Source organism: Schistocerca americana, chromosome 4, assembly GCF_021461395.2.
Source record: "Schistocerca americana isolate TAMUIC-IGC-003095 chromosome 4, iqSchAmer2.1, whole genome shotgun sequence".
Taxonomy (NCBI): Eukaryota; Metazoa; Arthropoda; class Insecta; order Orthoptera; family Acrididae; genus Schistocerca; species Schistocerca americana.
Window position 1 is genome coordinate 349,801,643 of NC_060122.1, and position 23,670 is coordinate 349,825,312.

A 23,670-nucleotide genomic window follows, 5' to 3' on the forward strand; every position below is an offset into this window, starting at 1 on the left:
TCTTTTATCTTCTTTAAGCATATGATGTAACATTTCACTTGTAGGGGTTAACGGTCAATTCAGTCTTTGTACCAACTACTGATCATCTTCCGATATTTCTACATTTCGCCTTGTGTGTAAATGCTGCTATGTTTTCCATTAACAGTACAGCTTTCGAAGAAATTTCGATCCATGCACTAGATTACGCGTGTTCCGTTTGCTTCTAAATGGCTGTGGAGGCAACAAGAGAGAGTGTGTAGTACAGTTAGGGAGCCCGCACGGTTGGCCGTGCGGTCTAACGCACGGCTTTCCGGGCGGGAAGGAGCGCCTGGCCCCCGGCACGAATCCGCCCGGCGGATTTGTGTCGAGGTCCGGTGAGCCGGCCAGTCTGTGGATGGTTTTCAGGCGGTTTTTCATCTGCTTCGGCGAATGCGCGCTGGCTCCCCTTATTCCGCCTCATTTAATGTCGGAGATTGCTGCGCAAACAGGTTCTCCACGTAAGCGTACACCACCATTACTCTACCACGCAAACATAGGGGTTACACTCGTCTGGCGTGAGACGTTCCCTGGGGAGTCCACCGGGGGCCGAACCGCACAATAACCCTGGGTTCGGTGTGGGGCGGCGGAGGGGTGAAGTGGACTGCGGTAGTCGTCGTGGGGTTGTGGACCACTGCGACTGCGGCGGGGACGGAGCCTCTCCGTCGTTTCTAGGTCCCCGGTTAACATACAATACAATACAGTTAGGGAGCATAAATAGTAGAACAGCTCTTCTCGGATGTTTTGTCAGACTATCCCGATGATTATCCGCGTTATTCCGGCAACGTGACTTATAACCTCTTCGTAGCTCTTTCGACTTTGCAGGTTATAGAAGTCCACGTCAGCACAGGGTGGTTAGAAACACTGTGAAAAGCTTGTAAGGTTGTTGCAGGGTAGATAGTACTGAGAAACAATCTGTAAGGAAAGAATTCGAGTTAGTTAGCATTAAAGTCAGCGAATCAGGCCGTTGTGCGCGCAAAATGATGCCCCCCGCCATGGGCGGTGTCATCAAACGTGCTCTTTGTTTGGTTTCCTAAAACCGAACAAGAGAACAATATAAAAATTGGACATGGAACGGTAGTAAGAATCGAGCCCGAACAGAAGGCTGAGCAGTCTGATGGTGCTACCACCTAAGCTACGAGAGCAACTGACACTAATTGTATCTGTCTGGCCACTTGAATTTGCGACCGCAACGACCTGATTGGCTAACTTCAACGCTAATTAACTCGGAAATGACGCAACGTATCGAATGTTTTTCTCAACAGTTATTTCTCAGCGCAGCCTACCCTGCAACAACCTTACAAGCTTTTCAGATTGGTTTCTGACCACCCTCTATAGCAACGTTGGTTCTTCCACCATGACACTAAAATGCCTCAGTGGAGTCGGGTTGTATCTCACCGTCGGCCTTCTTGCTCCCAGTTGCAGATGTCGTCCTGCCGTCGCTGTGTTCCACTCCCATAACACCGCTGCTGCAACACACCACGCAGAGAGCTCACGTCTTCCCAGTCTGAAACCCACTTTCCTTGTTCAAATGTTTTTTATTCAGCCTGTATTGTCATAAAGTCCCAGGGAGAGGAAGACTAACTTAAAACACGATTTCTTACGTGCTGTTATACAAGGGTGAGTCGAATGAAAACCTAAAATTTGTAATAACAGATCGAAATTTCGCGGAGTTATCCTGTAAATTGGTAAGCGTGCTACAAACAGCGTGCAGAATGGCCTGTAAGTGGCAGCATAGTGCAGATGCACACATACCGTCCCAGTATCAGTATAAAGATGGCCGCCCCACTTGCGACTTGCACCAGGGATGCACAGCGTTCTGTTATTCGGTTTGTGCGTAGTGAAGGTGTGGAACCTATTGAAATTCATCAACGAATGAAAGGTGAGTACGGTGATGCATGTTTGTCACAGCAGCAAGTTTACGAATGGGGTAGGAAGTTCGCAAATGGTGTGACTTCAGTGGAAGATGCTCCTCGTCCAGGGTGCCACAGCAGCTGACTCCTGAAATGAGAGAACGACGTGTTGATGCTTGTGAACTTCTTCGGCGCTTTGAACGAGAAGGTGATGGCTTCCTTGCAAGAATCGTTACTGAGGACGAAACCTGGGTTCACTTCCACCAACCAGAAACGAAGAGAGCGAGCAAGGAATGGCGCCATTCCTCATCACCAAAACCGAAGAAGTTTCGAACAGAACCATCAGCAGGAAAGGTTATGCTGACTATCTTTTGGGACGAAAAAGGAGTCATTTTGGAGCATTACATGCCTAGAGGGACCACTGTCACCAATGCATCATACACAGATCTCCTAAAAAATCATCTGCGGCCTGCAATCAAATCAAAGCGACGTGGATTACTGTCAGTAGGTGTCCTTTTGCAACATGACAATGCAAGGCCCCACACTGCCCGTACAACAGTTGCAACAATCACAGACCTGCATTTTGAGTGTCTTCCTCATCCACCATATTCACCAGACCTTGCCCCAAGTGACTTCCATGTCGTGCGGTAGCGTTTCGCTTCCCACGCCCGGGTTGGATTCCCGGCGGGGTCAGGGATTTTCTCTGCCTCGTGATGACTGAGCGTTGTGTGATGTCCTTAGGTTAGTTAGGTTTAAGCAGTTCTCAGTTCTAGGGGACTGATGACCATAGATGATAAGTCCCTTAGTGCTCAGAGCCATTTGAACCATTTTACTTCCATGGGGACGCAATGGGAGGAAAGAAGTTCCGTTCTGATGAAGAGGTACGCCAAGCGATGCATGGGTGGTTGCGGGGACTACCAAAAGAATTTTTTTCTAAAGGAATTTATGCACTTTGTAAGCGCTGGAGAACTTTCATTGAGCGTGGGGGAGATTATGTTGAAAAGTGATACAGCTTTGTACCACTTCTGCACAATAAATAATATTTAAAAAAATATTTAATGTTTTCATTTGATTCATCCTCGTATGACCCATCTGGAAGCAATGCACCGCAATGCAGCGCTTGACTTCGTGGGTTGGCAGAATTTTGTGTGCTGCCTGCGTTCCTGGCACCTGATAATTAAAGACTTTCTACATTGGCAGCGTATGCACTAATCCCTCTGTTGATGGGGCTCAAGGTCATCTTTCATTAATACTAGTGGCTCTAGGGTCCACAGAAATGTTCCAGCGTCCAGGAATGATTCTAACTATACTCGATACGTGCGAAAGCATTGGAGATACGCTCTTGTCTTCATATCTTATATGTCATAGTCCTCTGTCGTCTGTCGAAAAACACGTCGTCTTTGCCACTTCCCGTCGACGCTTCTTCTAAATGCTGTCTTGAGGTAGCTCAACGCAGTCGACAGGCTTTTTTGGTCTGATTGGGTGTGTGGCAAACGGTCTAAATTAAGCAAGGAAATTTTCACAGTATGAACTGTAATTACAACGGGAGACACGCAAATACAAATTATATTACTGTATAGGTTTTCTGTATACAATGTACCACAGGATAATGCCATCTTTTCGTCTGACTTAGAGGGTACATTTTACGCTAGCATGGAGAACATTTAGACTAAAAATATCTTTTCTTTATTTTACGCGACGAATGTGTTTGTGAAACGATTGATTTATCTGGGAAACAGAGAGTATGGAGAATGTATACAGAAGCATCTGTATCCACAGCCAAGCCACTGCACAGCACATGGTGTCAGTGATATTCTGTCCTATACCAATCCCGTGTTGACAGAGACAAATGGCTGTTTGTGTGCATATTTACGCGCCTTAATCTATCTCTTTCTTCTCTCGTAATCCCTACACATGATACACGATTGTGTCAGCAGAATAGTCAGACAGTCTGTCCTGAATACAAGCTCTCTAAATGTACCCAAAAAGATTTCGCGGCATTTATCATTTCACTTCCAGAGTGTCTTATGAAAGTTCCCCGATCATTTACATTACATTTTGATAGCGCCTATAGTGGTCTATTACTATAGTATCAGTTGCTTCCCTGATAAAATCAAATCAAAATCAAATAAATAGTAGCAGTGCATCTACGAATTCGTTCAATGTTGCTGTCACGCCTATTTCGCAACGGCTTTGAATCCTGGACGATATCCTAGAGTTGGTCACTCCAGCATCTTGCAAGCGATTCCCTTGATAGACTCACCGCACTTCCCTTGAACCCTTCCCACATATCTATGTCTTCTATTCGTCTTCCTTAATATTGATTTTATGAGTTCGTCAGATTTCATATAGTTTCTTAATATGACCCCTAATCCTGTAATCGGATATCATCCGGCACTTTGTCTTGGTTAGAGGCACTGTTTCCCATTTATTTGGATTAGAGAGAGCTTTCAATCGTTAAGTCAATGGAAAATTGTCTCCAAATCTTTCTGCATTTACTTAAATCGTCCAGCGACAGTATCTTCAGCGAGCAATCTGATTGTGATCTTGAGCGTATCTGATAAGTCTTTTACTTATACAGAAAACTTCAGAGGTCCTATTACGCTCCCTGTAGCTCATTAGCTCTTACTTTCGTTCGTGATGAACATTCATTGTCTTGTACGAAGTACTAGGTTCCGTTAGCCAAAATCAGAACACGGGAAACATATTTACAACGCAATTCAGAGAGGACAATAAACAAGAAGGTCGCAATCAGGAATATAATCTTCACTTGATAACAGCCACACACTCTAAACTGGAGTATTCGGTTTTACAAATAAATATACTTTACCACCAGACTATCAGACCCACCCATAAAGTATAAAGGAAAAATTTTATCGTCCAACACTCATAAACCAGAAGTTATTTCTGCAAGAATATGTATTATCATATCATATTTTCCCGAATTCGAACTTCACTGTCAGCCACTCGGAGCGCTACTGTCGGTCTCTGTTTCCATATCGTAACTTGGGTCTTGCACTTCTGATTTTTTGGTGTTTTGTGACAGCCACTGTCACTGGCCGCTACCCTTTCCCTGCCGACAGCACTTTTACAATGTGCTCCCTGGCAGCAAGACATTAGGAACCTTTCCTGCAACAGCCGTCATGGGGAAATTTATCTGTGGCACAGACAGCTCCAAACGGCCCCGGTTTTGCAGGATTAGGGAAAATCCCGCCGCTCTTCTTCAGACCGAACAAAAGCTCTTTTCTTCCGGCCGTCGGAAACCTCCCGAGAAGACCAAACCGAAACGGAGCTACAACACCTGGGAGTCTTGGAAATGATATGTAATAATTGAATATTCAGAAATAGACATAGGAAACTTCGACCCTCGTCAAATAACACGTGAAACTTCCTGTGCGACTCTTTATTACGGAGATGTAAAGCTGTACCTTTGTTTATTTGGGTTTGGTTAGAGTCTCCATTTGAAAAAGCACTTCTTCGATGTACTTAACAATCAGATACAACCGCTCGCTCGACGAAAGATCCATATCCGAAGACAAGGACGTTGCGCAGGTCACACCAATATTCAAGAAACGCAATAGGAGAAATCCGCTAAATTACAGGCCCACATCAGTAATGTCGATATGCAGCAGGATTTTGGAACGTATATTGTGCTCGAACATAATGAATTAACTCAAAAAGAACGTTCTATTGACACATAGTAAACATGGATTTAGAAAGCAGAGTTCTTGTGAAACACAACTAGCTCTTTACTCACACGACGTACTGAGTGCTATCGACAAGAGATTTCAAATTGATTCTGTATTTCAACAATAGATTTTCAGAAGGCTTTTCACACCGTATCTCACAAGCGACTTGTAATCGCGTTGCGTGGTTATGAAATATCGTCTCTTATGCGACTGGATTCGTGATTTCCTGTCACAGAGGTCACAGTTTGTAGTAACTGACGGAAAGTCATTGCGTAATTCTGGAGTGATTTCTGGCTTTCCCCGAAGTAGTGTTATTGGCCCTCTGCTGTTCATTATCCATTGGAACGATTTAGGAAAGAATCAGAACATCCGTCTTAGGTTGTTTGCAGATGATGTTGTCGTTTATCGTCTAATAAATTCATCAGTAGATCAAAAACAATTAGAAATTGAAATAGGTAAGATACCTTGTCACCTCCCCACATAATTAAATTCATTCACATTTAGTGTAACCTCACAACAGAAAAATTCCTAAACTTCTCAACAGTAAAAATTATAATTATGTCGTTCACATTCAGTGTAACGTCCCAACAAAATAATTTCCGTAACCTGGTAATAATACAATGTAACTAACCTCTCAATTAAATTGTCGCTCACTTATAACTTTTCAATAATTGACTGTGAATTTAACCTGGTAAATTTTGCACGTCAGCAGTGCTGCGTCATGGCCCTGAAAGATCATTCCGAATAAAAAAAGAAAATTCTTACCTCAATGAAGTCGCCGGATAACGCATATATACCTGCTCTTACAATAAATTTTTCTGGCACAGCTCTGTGCAATGCTGGCCGATAGATTTGTCATTTATAAAAGGAACAACTGATTTTACTTTTGCAATAATCGGGATGATCATGGATTGGAGAAATTAGTAAATTCTTTAAATTGAAATGAATGGTTGTTAAAAGTTATTTTTTATCAGAAAGATTATTGTTAGGAGATTTTTAGAACATTTACATGGGACTTGAGATAACAATACTACATATGCGCGAGGCTGCTTTTTACCTTATACAATAATGCTCAGGGTCCGGCATCGCTGCACCACGACCGGCCCAGCCAACACGATACACCACACCAGACCAGACTGCTCGCTAGCAACAGCTTACTGCTACAGCTACACAGTTCCTACTGCAGTCAACACTGCTCTCTGGTCTGAGGTTCTCTTATACCTTGTATATCGCAGGCAGCGCGTGAGCAATACATCGAAATTACATCTGCTCGGACCTCTTACAACCTGTATGGTGCAAAAATTGGCAATTGACCCTAAATAATGAAAAGTGTGAGGCCATCCACAAAGATTGAAGACTGAAGGCCGTAAATTCAACTTAATACCTAAGAATTACAATTACGAACAACTTAAATAGGGAAGACCACATATAAAATGTTGTGGGAAGGCGACCCACAAACTGCGTTTTTCGGCAGCACTCTTAGAAGATGCAACAAATCTACTGAAGAGACTGCCTACACTGCTCTTGTATGTCTTCTTTTGGAGTACTGCAGCGTGGTGTAATATCCTTACCTGATAGTATTAACGGAGTACATCGAGAAAGTTCAAAGAAGGGCATCACGTTTTGTACTATCGAGAGGTAGGGGAGAGAAAGTCAAGGACATGAGACAGGAATTTGATGGAAATCATTAAAACAAAGGTGTTTTTCGTTGCGGCGGGAATTTCTCGCGAAATTTCAATCACCAGTTTTCTTTCTGAATGTGAAAATATTTTTTTGACGCCGACTTACATAAGGAGAAACGATCTTCATCATAAAATGAGGGAAATCAGAGCTCGCACGGAAAGATATGTGCGTTCGTTTCTTCCGCGCGCTGTTCGAGAGTGGAGTAATAGAGAACTACAGTAGAAGAAGAATGGGTAGCTCTGAGGGATGAAGTTGTGAAGGCAGCAGAGGATCAAGTAGGTAAACAGACGAGGGCTAGTAGAAATCCTTGGGTAACAGAAGAAACATTGAATTTAATTGATGAAATGAGAAAATATTAAAATGCAGTAAATGAAGCAGGCCAAAAGGAATACAAATGTCTCAAAAATGAGATCGACAGGAAGAGCAAAATGGCAAAGCAGGGATGCCTAGACGACAAACGTAAGGATGTAGAGGCTTATCTCACTAGGGTTAAGATAGATACTGCCTACAGGAAAATGAAAGTGACCTTTGGAGAAAAGAGAACCACTTGTATGAATATCAAGAGCTCAAATGGAAACCCAGTTCTAAGCAAAGAATGAAAAGCAGTAAGGTGGAAGGAGTATATAGAGGGTCTATACAAGGGCGATATACTAGAGGACAATATTATGGAAATGAAAGAGGATGTAGATAAAGATGACATGGAGATACGATACTGCGTGAAGCGATTGACAGAGACACTTAAAGTAGTAAAGAAGTTTTGCTATTTGAGGATCAAAATAACTGATGATGTTCGAAGTAGAGAGGATATAAAATGTAGACCGGCAATGGCAAGGAAAGCGTTTCTGAAGATGAGAAATTTGTTAACATCGAGTATAGATTTAAGTGTCAGGAAGTCGTTTCTGAAAGTATTTGTATGGAGTGTAGACACGTATGCATGTGAAACATGGACGATAAATAGTTTGAACAAGAAGAGAATAGAAGCTTTCGAAATGTGGTGCTACAGAAGAATGCTGAAGATTAGAGGGGTAGATCACATAAGTAATGAGGAGGTATCGAGTAGAATTGGGAGAAGAGGAGTTTGTGGCACAACTTGACAAGAAGAAGGGACCGGTTGGTAGGATATGTTCTGAGGCATGAAGGGAGAGCGTACTTTCAGAGTTCTTGAGATATTTTTTGTAAGACAATTAAGAATCTCAAGAAGATAAAGGAAAGTAGTAAATTATGAACCGAGCTGAAAACACCGTTCCAAATCGACAGAGTTAGTTACTGAAATAGGTTTACGTAGCGAAACCTGCCCCTCAAATACCCCTTCTCCGTTGATGGGGCTACCAGGTGGAATGCAAATACATGCAGTGTAAGTGTGAGGGGTGGATGGGAGGGGGAAGGGGGTGTCCAGCAAGTCAGCCAGAGCCGCAACAAGTGAACGCAAGGCAAACAGCAGGGTGTTTGATCGGTAGCCGGCGCCCCTTGTCCGGAGGCGTGACGCGTCTGCCAATCACTGCCCGCCTACAGGCCTGGGGCATTCCGTGCATTCCCCGGGGCCTCGTTCGCACCCTCCGCTGCAACGCTCGCTTATTTCATTAGCTTGCGGTCTACGAGCCACGCGCCAAACGCCACCCACTAGCTGTGGGGAGACCCTTGTATTACCTAACAATTCAACAAGCAAATGTGCTTTCCTCATTAACGTTCTCTGGTGGTACAACAAACAAACTCATTAGTTCCACTAACTAGTCGAAGCCATAGAAAGGTAATTTCGTCCCATGTAGCCTCTGGACATCGTACTAGATCCTACTTTACACACGTGTAAGTTGTTACACTGACTAATAAAGGTGAAGTAATGGGGTGTAGAGTAGTGTCCAAATTAACTGTGACAAGCTAGTACACTACTGGCCATTAAAATTACTTCACCAAGAAGAAATGCACATGATAAACTGGTATTCATTGGACAAATATACTATACTAGAACTGACATGTGATCACATTTTCACGCAATTTGGGTGCGTAGATCGTGAGAAATCAGTACCCAGTTCATCAAGAGTAGTGACTGGCGTATTGTGACGAGCCAGTTTCTCGGCCACCATTGACCAGACGTTTTCAATTGGTGAGAGATCTGGAGAATGTGCTGGCCAGGGCAGCAGTCGAACATTTTCTGTATCCAGAAAGGTCCGTACAGGACCTGCAACATGCGGTCGTGCATTATCCTGCTGAAATGTAAGGTTTCACAGGGATCGAATGAAGGGTAGAGCCACGGGTCGTAACACATCTGAAATATAATGTCCACTGTTCCAAGTGCTGTCAATGCGAACAAGAAGTGACCGAGACGTGTAACCAATGGCACCCCATACGATCATGCCGGGTGATACGCCAGTATGGCGATGACGAATACACGCTTCCAATGTGCGTTCACCGCGATGTCGCCAAACACGGATGCGACCATCATGATGCTGTAAACAGAACCTGGATTCATCCGAAAAAATGACGTTTTGCCATTCGTGCACCCAGGTTCGTTGTTAAGTACACCATCGCAGGCGCCCCTGTCTGTGATGCAGCGTCAAGGGTAACCGCAGCCATGGTCTCCGAACTGATAGTCCATGCTGCTGCAAACGTCGTCGAACTGTTCGTGCAAATGGTTGTTGTCTTGCAAACGTCCCCATCTGTTGACATAGGGATCGAGACGGGGCTGCACGATCCGTTACAGCCATGCGGATAAGATGCCTGTCATCTCGACTGCAAGTGATACGAGGCCGTTGGGATCGAGCACGGCGTTCCGTATTACCCTCCTGAACCCATCTATTCCGTATTCTGCTAACAGTCATTGGATCTCGATCAACGCGAGCAGCAATGTCGAGATACGATATGGTATGCATTTCTCCTCCTTACACGAGGCATCACAATAACGTTTCACCAGGCAACGCCGGTCAACTGCTGTTTCTGTATGAGAAATCGGCTGGAAACTTCCTCATGTCACCACGTTGTAGGTGTCGCCCCCGCGCCAACCTTGCGTGAAGGCTCTGAAAAGCTAATCATTTGCATATTACAGCATCTTCTTCCTGTCGGTTAAATTTCGCGTCTGTAGCACGTCATCTTCGTGGTGCAGCAATTTTAATGGCCGGTAGAGTATTTTACGAGGAATTGAAGTGGTTATCTGTAACCAATTTTGTCCACCAGATTGTTGGACTCTTGGCGGGCTATTGTTGCCTTGACTATGAACAACAATTGTACTTTCCCTCCACTTTCGTTGAGTACTTGTATATGTAGCAACAGCATGTGTAATTTCAATGTTCTCGACGGGAGAACTTTGTTTTGTATTAAAATTGACATTTCACGTAATAGGGCGAAAACAGTTTCTCTTCATGAACACACGTCCATAACTATAGGAGACGTTGTGACTGTCGTTAGTATGGGAAAATCTAGTGTTTCAAGACTTTTTAGGGCATATTGTGATACCGCCTCACTGTCTCCAAAGAGAAAAGGCAGAGGTGCACGAATATGAAAAACCACCTCAACAATTGACAGACCTCACTTAGAAACAGTAGAATTTATCCACACAAGACAAATAAGGAACTTCAGAGTATTTTATTTACTACTGGAGCTGACATTGACACTTCAACGGCCGGCCGCTGTGGACGAGCGGTCTAGGCGCTTCAGTCCCGAGCCGCGCTGCTGCTATGGTCGCAGGTTCGAATCCTGCCTTGGTCATGGATGTGTGTGATATCCTTAGGTTAGTTAGGTTTAAGTAGTTCTAAGTCTAGGGGACTGATAACCTCAGATGTTAAGTCCCATAGTGCTTAGAGCCATTTGCACCATTTGAGCTCTTCAACGGTACGACGTGGACAGAAAGCCAACGAAAGCCAATAAAAAAGTACCTGTTAACACCTGTCATGAAGAAAAACGGATGGCATTGCGTAAAATACACAAATCTTGGTCATCGAACGACTGCAATTTTCAGTGATTAGTCACATTATGTTGTCCAAGGTTACAGGTATCAGGTGGAGCACCCATGAGGCAGTGAGAACTAAGCATCCTGAACAGACTGTTAAAATACCCTCCCAAAAGGAAATATTTGGATTTATTCACTGCAAGTGACCCTGGGGTACTGGTTCCAGTTGATGACTCGATGAATTCAATCAAATACATGGAAATTCTTAGGCGCAGGATTTGCAGGTGGTGGAGGAACATTTCATCATTTCATCATCATCTAGCCCCGTGTTACACTTTTAAAGCAGTCTACATGCTCATGGAAGAATAACAACGTGAATGGGCTTCAGTGGCCTGGTAAGGTACCAGACTTAAATACCATCGAGAATTTCTTGAGTATTGTGAAAAGGTGTCTTCGTAAAATGGACAGTTCAACAAAAGACTACATGTTAATAAATGTGGTAAAAATGCAGTTTCTTGACGAAGAACAACGAAATATATCCTTTAACCTGTTCGAGCCGGCCGAAGTGGCTGTGCGGTTCTAGGCGCTACAGTCTGGAACCGAGCGATCGCTACGGTCGCAGGTTCGAATCCTGCCTCGGGAATGGATGTGTGTGATGTCCTTAGGTTAGTTAGGTTTAATTAGTTCTAAGTTCTAGGCGAATGATGACCTCAGAAGTTAAGTCGCATAGTGCTCAGAGCCATCGAGCCATAACCTGTTCGAATCTATGCCACGACGTATTCAGGAACTCATTAAAACAAAAGGACGCATCAGTTATTAATAGTCATTAAGTTACTAACTGTATTATATATATATATAGTAATAAATGTGCATAGTTAAAGAATCCTCTTGCCGCAATTAAATTGCATGTTAGTGTAAGTCAACAGGAAAGGCTTTTTTTTGTTGGATGTGTTTAGATCTATATCATCCCCTACCGGCATTACGTTTACAGCAGCCTCAAGTAACACGTGAGCTATTGCTTGTTGTGTTAAGAGATGCACTATCATCCTGTCTTAACCCATGTCGTATCATCCTGTCTCTTCTTCCTGTCTCTTTTCCACATATTGCTTTACTCTTTGTTTCTGTGAGGATCCTTCTTATTCCTTATCTTGCCAGTCCACGTCATTTTCATTATCCTTCACTAGCACCATATTTCAAACGCTTCGATTCTCTGGCTCTCCGCTTTTCCCCACAGCCCATGATCTACCTCGATGTGATACTGTACTCCAAACGTAAATCCTCAGAAATTTCTTCCTCAAATTAATACGAATTGATGCAAATGCTTGATAGTAGAGACTTCTTTTGACCAGGACTGTCACTTTTACGTGTGTTAGTCTGCCTCTAATGTCGTCTTTGCTTCGTCCGTTATGTTTTACTTTGATTTCAAAGGAGAAAAAGTCCTTCACTTTGTCAGCTTCGTGGTCCCCACTTTTGATGTGTGTGTGTGTGCGTGTGATATGTAGGGACGCTCAACGACGAGGTTATCAGCGCCCGTACGAAGATTAGTAGAAACGATTGTGATAAAAACGTAGAAAATATGTTAAAAGAAATAAAAAGCAGTCTGAGATAAAATCACACTCACTCTCTCCCAATCTCATCCATGACCACTCACAAAATCCCACTAGCTCGCGTAAAAAATGGTGAGATGTTCTAAATCTGTCAATGAAAACAGAAGTAAGACAAGACGAAATCTAAAATACGAAAGCTATTATTTTCAACCTCCGATCGATCAGGAAATTAAAACCACAGTGAAAATATGGTGAAGCTTTGCGCATTGTCTCTAGTTACGCCGCTCTATCTCGTCCCGTAAGACTTTCCAGTTCTGAGGGCACCATGAGCACGCAAAGACGCCTACAAGAATATTGTCTTGCGACAAGTGTGAATTACCTGTTGAGGGGTTTCTCCTGATTCATACAGTCCACGTAAAGTAACAATCATGCCTTTCCTTCTTCATGACAGTTCTCGGCCACACATTGCAGGTGCAAAGAAGACGCTTCTGCAGCGTTTTCGATGGGACATGTTTGATCACCCATCATACAACACTAACTTGGCTCCCTCTGATTTTCTCACGTAAACTGCTGGCTATGAGGACAGAATTTTGGCACAGACAACCAACTGCAGACCAGAATAGGAAAATTGCGGAATTCAGACAGCTGCCTTCTATTACGAAGGTATTGGAAAGACAATGCCACGCTACGACAAATTTTGAAGTTGGATTGTGTGTAGAGAAATAGCTCGAAGGTGTAGCTTAATGTTGCAAAAGAAAAATTTTTGATTTCCACTGTGGTTCCATTACAAGACCGAGCGGAGACTGAAAAAAAATAGCCATCGTACTTTGACCATTATCACGAAGTGGCTTATTGAAGTGCCTACATTCTAGTAGAGAAGTACACAATCCAGTGACACTGATGTGACCACCGCCTATGTTGCACGTCAACGTGCAATAACGACTCACAGACGGCAGGTGGCAGCACTAGCAGTGGAGGGTATATAAAGCTTACAGGGGAACACTAATAACAGTGCAATCGTTATTGTAACGCAGAAATGGAGAGATTTATCTGACATCCAAAAGGGCATGATCGTTGGCTATCGGGCCAAGGGTGGAAGCGTTTCCTGAACGGCTAAGTCTGTAAACTGTTCGCATGCCTCCTTGGTTAACGTATACCGTGCATGGAAAAATGGCGTTATCCAGAACCGTCAATGAGACAACTGTGGTGCACCACGGGCCATAGATGACAGGGGTGAATGACGGCTACGGGGATGTGTGCTGGCGAAGAGACGTCCAGCTGTTGAGCAACTGACCACCCAGATCAGCCAAGGAGTTACCAGTAGAGTTTCCTCAACGACGTTTCAGCGGATACTGCTACGTATCGGCTCCTTCAACAGGCGCCTGCCGGCCGAAGTGGCCGTGCGGTTAAAGGCGCTGCAGTCTGGAACCGCAAGACCGCTACGGTCGCAGTTTCGAATCCTGCCTCGGGCATGGATGTTTGTGATGTCCTTAGGTTAGTTAGGTTTAACTAGTTCTAAGTTCTAGGGGACTAATGACCTCAGCAGTTGAGTCCCATAGTGCTCAGAGCCAGCCAACAGGCGCCTGGTTCACGCACCTATGCTGACTGCTGTTCATCAGCGACGAAGACTGCAATTTACACACCAACAGCGCAACTGGACGGCTACTGAGTGGCGACAGGTGGACTTTTCAGATGAATCACGTTTTATGCTCCATCGGGTAGATGGCCGTTGGCGTCAACGATGGGAGACGTCTGAAAGCAAGCAAGGAGGGAGCATTATAGTTTTGGGAATGTTTTCTTGTCACTCCCTGGGTAATCTCGTCAATCTGGAAGGGGCAGTGAATCAACACAAGTATGCATCTATCCTTGAGGACCACCTCCATCTCTACACGTAGTTTGTTTGTCCTCAGCACGATTGCTTCTACCAGCAAGACAATTCGGAGCATCACACAGCTCACATTGTATGTGTGTGATTTGAAGAGCACAAGAATGAATTTACCGTTCTCCCCTGGCCACCAAATACTCCGTATTTAGATACAACCGAGAATCTGTGGGACCACCTCGATTGGACTGTTCGTGCAATGGATCCGCAGTCGAGAAATCTAGCACCGCTAATCATGGCACTAGAGTTGGCATGGCTCCACATCCCTGTTGGTATCTTCCAAAACCTCACTAACTATCTTCTTGCACGTCTCGCAGCGTTTGGTGCTTCAAAGGTAGATATTTACATTTTGATAGGCGTTGATTGGACAGTGCAGCTAGAAGGTGTAGCCAAACGTTGCGAATGCAACATTTTTAATTGTGGCTACCATTTCGTGACCGATCAGACATTGAAAAAAAAGAAAAGGCTTCGCAGATTCACAGGAGTATGTACTTGCAAAAACAGATATGAGCCAGTCACACTACAAATGCGTTAATCTTATCGCCCTAAAATTTTAGGCAACAAGTCGCATGTTGCACAAAACTTAAAAAGTGCTGTGGAATGATGAGATTCTTTTGAAATTCTCCAAGGCTGTAGATACAAGGGCTGGACAAAAATTAGGGGACACCGCGAGGAATGCATACTGGAACATAAATGCAGGTCCTAGCCAAGGCTGCAGGTTGCGCTGTTGTGTCTCGTCACGAACGGCCGCTGTAAAATGTCGTCGCTATGTTCCAAGGGGTAATGCAGGAGTAGGTTTAATAATGAATAGGAAAATAGGAATGCGGGTAAGCTACTACAAACAGCATAGTGAACGCATTATTGTGGCCAAGATAGACACGGAGCACACACCTACTACAGTAGTACAAGTTATATGCCAACTAGCTCTGCAGATGACGAAGAAATTGAAGAAATGTATGATGAAATAAAAGAAATTGTTCAGATTGTGAAGGGAGACGAAAATTTAATAGTCATGGGTGACTGGAATTCGAGTGTAGGAAAAGGGAGAGAAGGAAACATAGTAGGTGAATATGGATTGGGGGACAGAAATGAAAGAGGAAGCCGCCTGGTAGAATTTTGCACAGAGCACAACATAATCATAGCTAACACTTGGTTTAAGAATCATGAAAGAAGGTTGTATACATGGAAGAACCCTGGAGATACTAGAAGGTATCAGATAGATTATATAATGGTAAGACAGAGATTTAGGAACCAGGTTTTAAATTGTAAGACATTTCCAGGGGCAGATGTGGACTCTGACCACAATCTATTGGTTCTGACCTGTAGATTAAAACTGAAGAAACTGCAAAAAGGTGGGAATTTAAGGAGATGGGACCTGGATAAACTAAAAGAACCAGAGGTTGTACAGAGATTCAGGGAGAGCATAAGGGAGCAATTGACAGGAATGGGGGAAAGAAATACAGTAGAAGAAGAATGGGTAGCTTTGAGGGATGAAGTAGTGAAGGCAGCAGAGGATCAAGTAGGTAAAAAGACGAGGGCTAGTAGAAATCCTTGGGTAACAGAAGAAATACTTAATTTAATTGATGAAAGGAGAAAATATAAAAATGCAGTAAGTGAAACAGGCAAAAAGGAATACAAACGTCTCAAAAATGAGATCGACAGGAAGTGCAAAATGGCTAAGCAGGGATGGCTAGAGGACAAATGTAAGGATGTAGAGGCCTATCTCACTAGGGGTAAGATAGATACCGCCTACAGGAAAATTAAAGAGACCTTTGGAGATAAGAGAACGATTGGTATGAATATCAAGAGCTCAGATGGAAACCCAGTTCTAAGCAAAGAAGGGAAAGCAGAAAGGTGGAAGGAGTATATAGAGGGTCTATACAAGGGCGATGTACTTGAGGACAATATTATGGAAATGGAAGAGGATGTAGATGAAGATGAAATGGGAGATATGATACTGCGTGAAGAGTTTGACAGAGCACTGAAAGACCTGAGTCGAAACAAGGCCCCCGGAGTAGACAATATTCCATTGGAACTACTGACGGCCGTGGGAGAGCCAGTCCTGACAAAACTCTACCATCTGGTGAGCAAGATGTATGAAACAGGCGAAATACCCTCAGATTTCAAGAAGAATATAATAATTCCAATCCCAAAGAAAGCAGGTGTTGACAGATGTGAAAATTACCGAACTATCAGCTTAATAAGTCACAGCTGCAAAATACTAACACGAATTCTTTACAGACGAATGGAAAAACTAGTAGAAGCCAACCTCGGGGAAGATCAGTTTGGATTCCGTAGAAACACTGGAACACGTGAGGCAATACTCACGTTACGACTTATCTTAGAAGAAAGATTAAGGAAAGGCAAACCTACGTTTCTAGCATTTGTAGACTTAGAGAAAGCTTTTGACAATGTTGACTGGAATACTCTCTTTCTAATTCTAAAGGTGGCAGGGGTAAAATACAGGGAGCGAAAGGCTATTTACAATTTGTACAGAAACCAGATGGCAGTCATAAGAGTCGAGGGACATGAAAGGGAAGCAGTGGTTGGGAAGGGAGTAAGACAGGGTTGTAGCCTCTCCCCGATGTTGTTCAATCTGTATATTGAGCAAGCAGTAAAGGAAACAAAAGAAAAATTCGGAGTAGGTATTAAAATTCATGGAGAAGAAATAAAAACTTTGAGGTTCGCCGATGACATTGTAATTCTGTCAGAGACAGCAAAGGACTTGGAAGAGCAGTTGAATGGAATGGACAGAGTCTTGAAAGGAGGATATAAGATGACATCAGCAAAAGCAAAACAAGGATAATGGAATGTAGTCTAATTAAGTCGGGTGATGCTGAGGGAATTAGATTAGGAAATGAGGCACTTAAAGTAGTAAAGGAGTTTTGCTATTTGGGGAGCAAAATAACTGATGATGGTCGAAGTAGAGAGGATATAAAATGTAGGCTGGCAATGGCAAGGAAAGCGTTTCTGAAGAAGAGAAATTTGTTAACATCCAGTATTGATTTAAGTGTCAGGAAGTCATTTCTGAAAGTATTCGTATGGAGTGTAGCCATGTATGGAAGTGAAACGTGGACGATAAATAGTTTGGACAAGAAGAGAATAGAAGCTTTCGAAATGTGGTGCTACAGAAGAATGCTGAAGATTAGATGGGTAGATCACATAACTAATGAGGAATTATTGAATAGGATTGGGGAGAAGAGAAGTTTGTGGCACAACTTGACCAGAAGAAGGGATCGGTTGGTAGGACATGTTCTGAGGCATCAAGGGATCACCAATTTAGTATTGGAGGGCAGCGTGGAGGGTAAAAATCGTAGAGGGAGACCAAGAGATGAATACACTAAGCAGATTCAGAAGGATGTAGGTTGCAGTAGGTACTGGGAGATGAAGAAGCTTGCACAGGATAGAGTAGCATGGAGAGCTGCATCAAACCAGTCTCAGGACTGAAGACCACAACAACAACAACAACATGTTCCAAGTCTCAGTCATAGCAGAAAAGTGTTTGTGTAGTTGTGAGTGCATTATGTCCGAGCTAAGCGGATTCGAACACGGGCAGATTGTTGGTGCTCGTGCTTTCCTAACTAACGTAGGGGAAGTGTTTGGCGTTTCCATATACAAGGCGCTTCAGTCTGGAACCGCGCTGCTGCAACGGTCGCAGGTTCGAATGCTGCCTAGTGCATGGATGTGTGTGATGTCCTTAGGTTAGTTAGGTTCAAGTAGTTCTAAGTCTAGTGAACTGATGACCTCAGATGTTACGTCCCATAGTACTCAGAGCCATTTGAACCATTTGAACGAGATACAAGGTAAGCGGGAAAACGTCATCCTCTAAGTAACAACGTGGACGAAAGTGTGTGTTGGGCGGCCGTGACAGACGGTCATCGAAGAGGAAGGCGACGAAAAATAAGAGGACGACATTGCAAAAGTCACTGCACAATTGAATGTCGCACTCCTAACCCTGTCATCATAAAAACAACGAGAAGGGATCGCTATAAGCTGTGAATTGCAGTGATAGCTGCAATCTGAGAACCACTCCGTCTGTGTTGTAAATGCCCTGAACAGAAAAACGTGGTGCCGAAGCCATGAAACCTGGACTATGGAGCAATGGACGGAAGTTATTTGGACAGGTGAGTCTTATTTCAGATTGCTCCCACCTTTCGGCCGAGTTTACGTCCCAAGAGTGAAACATGGCGGGAGTTCAGCATCCATATCGTGATATCCATGGGTGTCATAATTATTCTGCCAAATCTCTTTATGCCAAGGGTCATGTGATCATTTTGGCTGATCAGGTCCATCCCATGGTACAATGTTTATACCCCAATACTGATGCTATGTTCCAAGACGACAGGGCCTTTGTTCATACAGCTTGCATCGTCCAGGACAGGTTTTGTGAATACGATGATGGATTTTCGCATCGCCCCTGGGCAATACAGTTATCATATCTCAATATTATCTAGCCATTTTGGTCTAGTTTGGACATAATAGTGCGTGGTCGCCACCCAATTCCATCATCGTTACCTGAACGTGCCACTATTTTGCAGGAAGGATGATATAAGATTCCTTGAAAACCAAACGTAACTGTATTTATCCATTACGAGACGACTGGAAACTGTTTTAAATGCCAGCGGTTTTTCCACACCGTATTGGACGTGGTAATCTGTTGTGTTTTTGGTGTTTCCATAGTTTTGTCCCTTTTTATAACTTACAATAGGCAGTTCACTTGAGACCAATAAACATAGCTAAAAAGGGCATTCGTGGAAGCTGGACAGGCAAACGCAGGTACGAGGAAGGTAACTGCAAAGAAATATTGATTAATAGAAGAAATACTTCAACTGATCGAATAACGAGGAAATATAAAAATGTTTAGTGAAAGAGAGGAATATAGCAATATGAGTCACTTAGGAATGAGGTAAATTAGAAGAGCAGGGAAGCAAACGCCAAATGGCTGCAGGAAATATCGAAAAATAAATGATCGTCGGAAGGACTGATTCAGCATATTGAAAAGTTTAAACACCCTTCCGTTGAAATTAAAATCAAGGGATGCAGCATTAAGAGTGTTAAACGCTGAGGGGGGAGCAGGTAGTTGGAAGAATACAATGAATACCTCTACGAGGGGGAGAACTTAGTTAATGACATTACAAAAGAAGAACTGATGACGATGACGTTTGGTTTGTGGGGCGCTCAACTGCGCGGTCATCAGCGCCTGTGCAAAGTCCCAATTTTTACACAGTCCAATTTTTTTACCCAGTCCAATGTAGCCTCTGTCACGAATGATGGTGATGAAATGATGAGGACAACACAAACATCCAGTCCCCGAGCAGAGAAAATCCCAAACCCGGCCGGGAATCGAACCGGGACCCCGTGATCCAGAGGAAGCAACGTTAGCCACTAGACCACGAGCTGCGAACGGAAAAAAAACTGCGAGTGGTATAGAAGACATAGGGCACCCAGTATTACAAAGTTTAACACAGCTTTGGAAGACTTTTTCATTTATTGTTTAGTTGTTTCTGTCGTGCTGCGTTGAGTTGAGCTGCCTCAGCTATGACGTGTTTATTATTTTTAACAAATTCGGCTACGGTGTCGTGCACAATCGTCGGTAACTTTTCCTCTATACATTGGTCGAAATATTTATTTTTCTGATCAACCCAGTCATGAAATTCTTTCTTTATGTTGGCAAAATGGTGGGCAGCGTGTTATTGCAGTTCTTCTGTAAGTTGTTTACCCATAGTGTTAACTTTGCCTTCAATTACAGTAATACGTGCTTTTATTGAGTCATGAACTGACCGATAAGATTTTCCTTGAGTGACAACAGCTTCGCATATATCGTTTAGATGTTTGACTTCAGTTTGAATATCTTTTACGTCTTTTATGGTTTTTTCCTGCTGTTAATTAGACTAAGTAGAAATTCTGTTAACTTTGAAGCAAAATAACACATGGCAGGCGAAGCATGGAGGACATTAAAAGTAGATTAGCACCGGCAAAGAGGACGCTCTGGGTCAAAAGAAGTCTGCTTATGTCAAACATAGGCCTTAATTTGAGAAAGAAATTTTTGAGAGTGTTCGTCTGCAGCACACCATATTATTGTTGTGTATCGTTGATTGTGGGAAAACTGGAAAACAAGACTGTCGAAGCGTCTGGGATGTGGCGCCATAGAAGAATGTTGAATATTAGGTGGATTGATGAAATAAGGAATGAGGAGGTTCTCCGCAGTGTTGATGAAGAAAGGAACAAATGGAAAACACTGACAAGTGGGGACGGGATGATAAGACACGTGTTATGACTTCACGGACTAACTTCCGCAGTGATAAGGAGAACTGTAGAGGATAAAAACTGTAGGGGAAAATAGAGACAAACATATCCAGTGCCTCATCAAACGAATCAAGACTGATTACTCAAAAAAAGAAAAAACTGCAAAAAACAAAACAAAAACACCTTCTCTTACAAGGACAGCCGAAGGAAAAGCTGTAAATCCCATGACACACTACGTACGGAAAAATCTTATCAGAGTAAAGGTGCCACGCCAACTGATTCATATACTATTCATACAAGATCATTGGTATCATTGGATGGTAAGTGAAGAAACCCCGCGCGAACGCCGAAGAAGGGGGTTATTTGCTAAATCTCTTGTGGGTCACCGTCATTGGTTGGAAAGGGATCGTTCCCTCACTTATGCTGGAGCATAGTTATTCGTTAAAATTTCTCTTGCTGCTGTTAATGGACCATCATCATTCGGTAAATGCGAAACGAGCAGAGGAAGAGAAGAGGAATGTTTATCCAAAATATTATTCTCCGCATAGGTGGCCTCCAGAGTGTTGTTTCAATTGTTCGCAAGCCATTGCCACGTGTTCACTTTTCTTGATGGCGGGGAGCAACGATACGGGAAAACCTAAGTTACCCTCTCTCCCACTTCTCCAGCACAAGCGCGGGAGAAGTGCCTTTTACAAGAGAACGCGACACTGGTCTCTGACAGTGTTCAGTCAACGGTAGGTACCACAAGGTCCTGAAGAAGATCCCAGCAGAGGGGTCGAAATGTCGATCGTTTACAAGAAATATAATGCGGCCTAACAGTCCAGAAGATTTTAACTTCAACAATTACTTTGCAAAATATCTTAAAAGTTATCCATTATTATAGTAGCTTTACGTTTCACGAATGTGCCTGTTCCCAAATGTACGTCTTTGCCCTTTACGTCTTCGTAAAAAGGGATAATTAAAATGTGAGGAGATTTCCATATCTTTCATTATACATATGACTATATTGCCGGCCGGTGTGGCCGAGCGGTTCTAGGCGCTTCCGTCCGGAACCGCGCGGCCGAAACGGTCGCAGGTTCGAATCCTGCCTCGGGCATGGATGTGTGTGATATCCTTAGGTTAGTTAGGTTTAAGTAGTTCTCAGTTCTAGGGGACTGATGACCTCAGATGTTTAAGTCCCATAGTGCTCAGAGCCATTTGCACCATTTTTTTGACTGTATTCTAAAATTTTTTGGCCGTAATGATACAGTGAGACTAATTATCTCGCACAGCTTTTCAGTTAATTGTATACAGTTCGCTTATTGTATTTTGTAATGAAATCAGACAATTTCCTGGTTTTTACCGGTTTTACCGATACTCAAGCATCAAGTGAATGAGGGTTTTTGTAACTATCTCAGTGGGTGGACAACACTTCCTGAGGATGCTTCCAATAAATCCCAGTCTGGCATCTGCCTTTCGTACAGCTGACGTTCTGATGTACTGCCACCACAAAGCTGCTAATATGATTTGATCTAGGTTCGACAGCAACTCATTGTCAGGCAGACCAACTTTTTTTAACTGGTGTATACGTGTCAGTAATTTTAAAATATGTTAGATGTCTATTTAATTTTAAAGCTTGGCATACGATGGCGTACTGTCGAAAGTAGTTGTGACACAAAGGACATTAGGTGCCAGTGGGCAGTGACTTATACCAATGGGGCAATTAGAAAACTTGTGCTAGACCGGGATTCGAACCCACGGGTCTTGCATGCTAAGGAAGATGCACTGACCACTACGCCACCGGTCATGGTGGAGGCTACAACCGCACGGTCTATCCTAGCACGCCCTCGCGAGACCGAAATTCTCACATTTATACTACACGCTACTGACTTAATGCCCCTGCTCATGGGTCTCACTAATCACGGCATCTCGCTGATGCCCTTAAGAGTTCGAGCTTGGTATGCGTCTGCACTGAAGCGATCATTGGCCGTCATCGTCTTATATGTCCGAAAAAACAGACATCACATATATGAAAGTAGTTGGAGCAAAGCACAGATTTTATCAGTTTTTGGTGTGGCTATACAAGAAAATGTGGTTTATTAAAGCTGTGGAAGACAAGTCAGAGAATATTTCATTTTCTACGATTAGTTTATATGGTCACTCCACTGTAAATCTCTTCGTAAGCATGCTCTCAGATATTCAATGGATGTGTCTGTTTAAAGTGATTGTTCGCTAATCGTGTTATTAAACAATACCGGATATTACCGCCTATTTATGCGTAACGTGTTTCTTTATTTGAGGCTCAGCTGCCAACCCTTGCAGCAAGTGTCGACAGGTTGTACGTTCTCTTGCATTTTACTGCAGTTTTCTGCTGTTGCCGGCCGAAGTGGCCGTGCGGTTAAAGGCGCTGCAGTCTGGAACCGCAAGACCGCTACGGTCGCAGGTTCGAATCCTGCCTCGGGCATGGATGTTTGTGATGTCCTTAGGTTAGTTAGGTTTAACTAGTTCTAAGTTCTAGGGGACTAATGACCTCAGCAGTTGAGTCCCATAGTGCTCAGAGCCATTTGAACCATTTTTTCTGCTGTTGCGCAAATATTGTGAAAATTGATAGTCCTATATCCCTCCCTAGTCACAAACTGAAGCTACTGTGTGAAGATTGATCTTCATTCAGAATGGCGTGCTGTGTTCCATTTGTAATTAACCTTCCACTGAATCAAACGTTGTTCTGATATTCGGTACACCCGTGTTTTACTTACTAGGTGACGTAGCGAACGGTCCGGTAGCCAAGGAACATCGCTTCAACGTGACCATCAGTGTCTACTGCTTTGTGGGTCTGATAGACGGCACGGCGAGCACGGCTTCACACGATCGTGTCTCGCAGATTCTATGTTGATTT

The 23,670-nt window shown here is 43.4% G+C and overlaps 1 protein-coding gene across 1 annotated transcript in view; it reads left to right on the plus strand.

Annotated features, from left to right (window-relative positions):
* Positions 1 to 23,670, plus strand: part of LOC124613476 (homeobox protein OTX2-B-like) — a 325,801-nt gene that overhangs the window by 183,722 nt on the left and 118,409 nt on the right. The window lies entirely within an intron of this gene.